This window comes from Giraffa tippelskirchi, chromosome 10, assembly GCF_054371585.1.
Source record: "Giraffa tippelskirchi isolate mGirTip1 chromosome 10, T2T-mGirTip1v1.2.pri, whole genome shotgun sequence".
In the NCBI taxonomy this organism is placed as follows: Eukaryota; Metazoa; Chordata; class Mammalia; order Artiodactyla; family Giraffidae; genus Giraffa; species Giraffa tippelskirchi.
The window spans coordinates 43,546,091-43,551,876 of NC_137284.1; the positions used below are offsets into that span (position 1 = coordinate 43,546,091).

Genomic DNA, 5,786 nt, shown 5'->3' on the forward strand with positions numbered 1-5,786 from the left:
GAGTCGCAAAGAGTCAGACATGACTGAGCGACTAAGCACAGCACACAGCACAATGGAGCCAGATCGATTATCTGCTATAATTACTTAAAATCTGTTGGCAAGCAGCCTATGAACCAGCATGGCCCATGCTTCAAGCCTTTCAAGGCAGCCTCAATCTTTGTGAATACAACGAAAGTGGATTTATAGAAGGGGTCAGTATCCCCAGAATATTGGACTCTTACTCTGCAACAGTTAAAGCATGGAGAAGGGAAAGACACCCAGAGTTTCATCAAAGTCCTGATTTCTGCTCTTCTACACAAGCTTAGCTGGAGATAGACTGGCAAATTATATAATTGGGATCACACAGCAAGATGAGAAAGAAAGATTTTCAAATTTACTTTTATTGATTGTTGATAGGTCAGGAGGTTTGAAATGGATTTACACAGATGCCTGCCTAGATGGCCAATTGAGTCTATAATCATGAATTGATGCAGGACTGCTGTTTGCACTGAATCATGGGGTTCTTCTTTCTCAGGTTCCAAATGTGCGTTTTATACATGAAATCAGGTGTAGTTTATAAGAGCTAGATGTTAGAGTCCGAACTCGGTTTGAATTCTAGTTCTGCCATTTTCTAGTGGTGGGTTTTGCACCTTCATCCTCCAAGCTGATGTTTTCTCATTTACAACACTAGCATGGTAAAAGCAGAAATAATTCTATATGGGGTTGTAAAAATCAAACAAATATCACCTATGCAATAGTTAAGAACATTGTTTGATATATGTATTTTTAATAAAATTAGCTGTTTTCTTTTTAATCCTCCCATACTCACCTAATAAAAGAAATTCTGTTTATCGATCAAAATGCTGTGCCATGCTTCTTCCTCCATTATATCTTCATTGATTATCTCAGGAATAAATTAATCTGTCTTTTATCTCCTGGTATCTTATGGTGTATATCTCTTTCCTTCTTTCAGTTTTTCCTCATGCACTTCAGGGACACAGACTTCTCTGCCAGATCCAGAAGTGGTCAGTGTAGTTGGGTAGCATGATGTGAAGCAATACAGTGCTGAGATTCAGTGCAGAATCAGTGACTTGGTGGAGTCACATGCTCACTTCCCTGCTTTGAGAAAAGCACTTATTCTTTCTTCCTTAGTCTCTCCAACTTTAAAATGGTGAATCATGATAATACTAACACCCATATCATAGAGCTTTTATGAGCATCAGATGTAGATGAAGCACAAAGAATATTGTCTGCACCTAGTAAATGCTCAATAAATGTTGGTAGTATTAGTAAGAGCAAACCTTTCCTCCTAATTATACATGATTTAGTAGTGGGCACGTGATCCACTTATGGATGGAGAGACAAGAAAGCACAACTGGGAAGTCCGTAGGATAAGCTTCTTTGCTGATCAAACAGAGTCACATGAAGAATCTCTTTTTCGCCTCTGCATGTTGTTGGGTCTGGCTATGACCCTTGGTGCTATTTTGCTTTCAGCCTGAGATTAAAGGCAACATGAGGATGACTGGGCAGAGATTAAAAAAAAAAACAAAAAAAAAACTGTCTTTCATGACAAAAATAAGCTGCTTGCTATATGTGCCCTGGATCTATTCCCATCAAAGATAGTGCATCTCCTTATATTTTAAGTTCATTTCAGCTAGACTTTCTATCCTAATTTAAATATTGACAATGTGGACTTACCACAAGTCATCTTATTTTGTTATTTGTGTATAATTTCTACTTCCTTCACCCCCATTCCTACTGCCACCAGCTTGTAAAAGTCTTTGACAAAATGAACAATGGACTGATAAAATGCGCAGAGGCTTTGAAGCTGGATTGGTTTGGGTACACATCCTGTCTCTTCTACTTCTGTGCTATAAAATCTTGAAAAATTACTTAAACCTTCTGAGCCTCAGTTTCTTCATTTCTATATTGAGGAAAAGAGTATCCACATTTCAGGGTTTTCTGATAAATAGATGATACATATGCAAGACATCTCCCAGTGTTTGGCCCTCAATTGGCACTCAGGAAATGTCATTTCTATTTTTCCTTGTCCCTTATAATTTGAATTCGCTTGCATTGACTTCTCCTCTACTTCTGATAGATGATCAGCAAGCACTCCCTGTAACCACAGTTGCTGTTTCTAATTTGGTATTAGGGCTGCAGTAAATGCACTGTGAATTTAAAAGCATCTTTCTGCAACACATATGAAGAGGGATGGGAACTGGGTCAGTGCAGCCCATAGTGAGAAGGCAATCCCAGACCTTTCATAATGTCAAACTTCCTCTTGTCCAGGTTTCTGAATCCTCACTTGCTATTAAGACCCAGTTCCAATCTTTGCTCTGTGGTGAGACTTTTCCTTGCACCTCAACCCACTCCACGATTGCAACCACAACTGCAACCTCAACCCACTCCTTTATCTTGGAAGTCTGGAGTAGCTACACTCCTGTTTACAATCTAGCCACATGTCTCAGTTAGTTAGCCATTTCTTAACCTGTGTGCAACTTATATTCACAACTAGAAAAATTTGAGGGTGCATTGTCACTTTGCTTTCTATCTCTCATTGTACTTAGTCCAAGTGATAGTTATCTACTTATTTAAAAATGATAACTGCCATTAGTATAGGCATAGAACTATACTAATCATAAGAACGACTGTGTCTATCAATCTATATTGTACACTGAACTCCCCTGTTGGAAGGAGTTATTACTATTTAGTAAATGAAGACACAGACTCAGAGGGAATAAGAAATCTATCTATGGTTTTACATCTAACTAGAATCCCAGCTGTGCTCCTGGAAACTTGACCATAAACTTGGCTTCAGATACTCTACATTCCCGTATACTCTTCCCACTCAAAGAAGAATGACAATGCAAGTTAAAGGGAATGGTGTTGAATTCATTCTAATCAAGTCAATAATTTACAAACTTCAGTGTTGTATTATGCACAATATATTATTTATGATTTACCTTGAGAATTATTGCAACATACCAATGCCACACCCCTCCCATTTTGAAAAGCATTGCTTTAGAGTGTAAGGGCAGACGGGCACACTAGTGTTAAAGAACCCATCTGCCAATGCAGGAGACATGGAGAGCCGGGTTTGGTCCCTGGGTATGGAAGATACACTGGAGGAGGGCAAGGCAACCCATTCCAGTATTCTAGCCTGGTAAGTCCCCGTGGACAGAGGAGCCTCAAGGGCTACAGTCCATAGGGTCACAGAGTCAGACACAACTGAAGCGACTTAGCACAGGACAGCACATAAGTGCAGACAAGGCACAAGTGTTTCTGTCTGATGAATTGTCCAGTGGTAAGAATACTATGAATGTCTATGTCATATTATAGGGGGATAAAGTGATAATCGATTTTAACTAACATTTGATGATCAAAACCCTTCGTGATACAATAAGCATAACATTTCACTGCAGCTCAAGCAGAGAAATCTGCTTACCTTAGTTACTCACGGGTACAGGCTGATAGAAAACCAATTTCTACACGAAATTTTGTGATTGCTGCAGCAAGAAAGAGGACATGGCAGACTGCACACTAGCTCTTCATATATTTTCATAAGTGCACCCATAGTCCTGCTCACATTGCATAGTCCAAAGCAAGTCAGAAGACATCACCTAGTTTCAAAGGTCCAGGGTAGCATAGTCTTACATAGGACTGGAAGGAAACTAGTGTTTGTGAACAGCCCTAATGAACATCACAAAGACATGCCCAGTTTCAATACTTTTCTAAGTTGTGCAGAAGTGAAGAAGTCCAACATCCAAAGTTATAATGATGACCATGATTATAATAATGACACACATACACATATATACATAAATATAGTATATATTATATATATGTGTGTGTGAATATATATATACACACAGTCAGTATCTATCTGCTTTTTAGCTTGTACTAAATGGTGATATCTGCCTCACTAATTTTATATCACTTCTACCTCACTTAGTATTGGTAACTACAGCAACTTTCTTTTAGTTCCTTCCGTATATCCAACTGCTTTGTACTTTAGAGCCTGCTTGTTTGATGTTGCCTCACCCAGAATGCTCTTTGCACATATATTTACTGATCCCTGTCATCCTTCAAGACAAAATTTAAGTTGATCCCTTTAGTTCCCCAAACTAGATTACGTTGATTTGTTTAATCTTTTTTAATTGAAACTTATTTTTATGTCACTTATCACAGCTGTAATTATGTGAGTATCTAACATTCCAGCTCCTTCTGCACTTAAAAAAAAAAAAATTACCACAGTGTGTCTAGTACAACAGTAAGTAGAAAATCAGGTGGCAAATATTTTGCTGAACTAACCAAGATTTCTTGGCCATATATGAATGCTACTTATCTGAGAGAAAAATCTAATCTAAATCTCTGTCCTTCTCTACCCATTACCTTGGTTTCTGGTCTTTTTTAAGAAACCATCTAAGCAATTAGAATCAAGTCTTTGGAGATCCTGATAGGTAAGCTTCCCTGTGAACCTAGTGACAGGGATTTCAGGGGATTAGGGCTCTATATTTTATTTCACTGGAATAACTGTTATATGATTTATGTTCTAAAGCTCTCAGGATAGACAAAGCAGGACTGCATTTCCCTGTTCTTTTTTTCATTCTCCCAATGTATGGCAAAAGATTCAGCATACCACAGCAACTACCAACTCCCCTGTCTCTTTCTCGGTTGGGTGCTGACTTGTTGGGTTGCCTTGAAGATCTAATCCCAGGATTTATACCATCCCTAATCTCTTCATATACCTTTCATCCTGCTGATTTCACAAAATTCAGCTTAGGATGGGTTGCTTGGCTTCTTGATTTTCTTCAATAGAAATTGTCCTTGTTACCGTGCAACCACCAAATCATAATACAGACAAATGGAACCTGTGCTTCCCTCTAAATTCTAAACTTACTATGAAAATTAGTATGCTAAACAAATTCAAAAGTAGCAATATGGCAAGACTTTATTAGATAGCACAGGACAGACAGTCCTATTTCTTCCCAACTTCCTCTGGAAAAGACAAAAAAATTAGAATGGTTTTAATACGCTATGTTCCTGGCATTGATTTTCCCATCTAATCTACTTCTGCCTTCCTTTTCACATTGCTATTTTACTTAATATCACTAAATTAATTTTCTCTGAGTTGACTGCATTAGCCCAATTACAAACAATGAACAGCAGAAATTTGCCTATGCATACAAATTAGGAGATGCAATCCTCATATTGTCCTCAAAATCCAAAATCTTACCTAAAATCTCAAGTCTCCAATTATAATGACTGCTCACCTTTGACCACATGGAACTTGTCAGATTGTGTAGCTAATTACTCGACTCCTTTTTAAGGATCTCATTTCTTGCTCTGTTTCTCTTCTGGTTGTTCCAGTGTGTCATGTCTCCAGAGATGAAATCTTAAGCCTAAATTTTAATTTATTCAATGAACATGATAAAAATGATACTATACAGAAAATACACATTCATATCCCCTTTGGAGAAATATCTGCCTGGAAGCCAGGACCTCTCCTTGGAGAGATCATGCCAGCCTTTGACTCCATAGTTTCCCTGTGTGTGAGCTTCATGACTGCGAAGCAACTGTGTTTTCATGTACTACTTCCCTGAGAAAATGTAACATCTTTAGTTTGATCATAGTCAAGAGTTACTCTAGCTTGCTTATAACAGTCTGTAAAGCAATATGCACATAATGATTCATACTTTTTCTTATAGTTTACTTTCTTGGAACTGCTTTAGTTTTTCACCTTTTAGGTTCTCATGGGGATGTAGATGAAGGTGGAAGTGAAGGCTGGTAGGGGTAAAATTGGA

At 38.1% G+C, this 5,786-nt stretch overlaps 1 long non-coding RNA gene across 1 annotated transcript; it reads right to left on the reverse strand.

The window, feature by feature from the left end:
* Window positions 1-362: 362 nt before the first annotated feature.
* LOC145524867 (uncharacterized) lies at window positions 363-4,798 on the reverse strand. Its single transcript, XR_014067900.1, has 3 exons — window positions 4,731-4,798; window positions 809-1,501; window positions 363-666 (listed from the first exon to the last, which is right to left on the reverse strand). It is a non-coding gene; the product is annotated as an uncharacterized LOC145524867 (long non-coding RNA).
* Window positions 4,799-5,786: the final 988 nt, after the last annotated feature.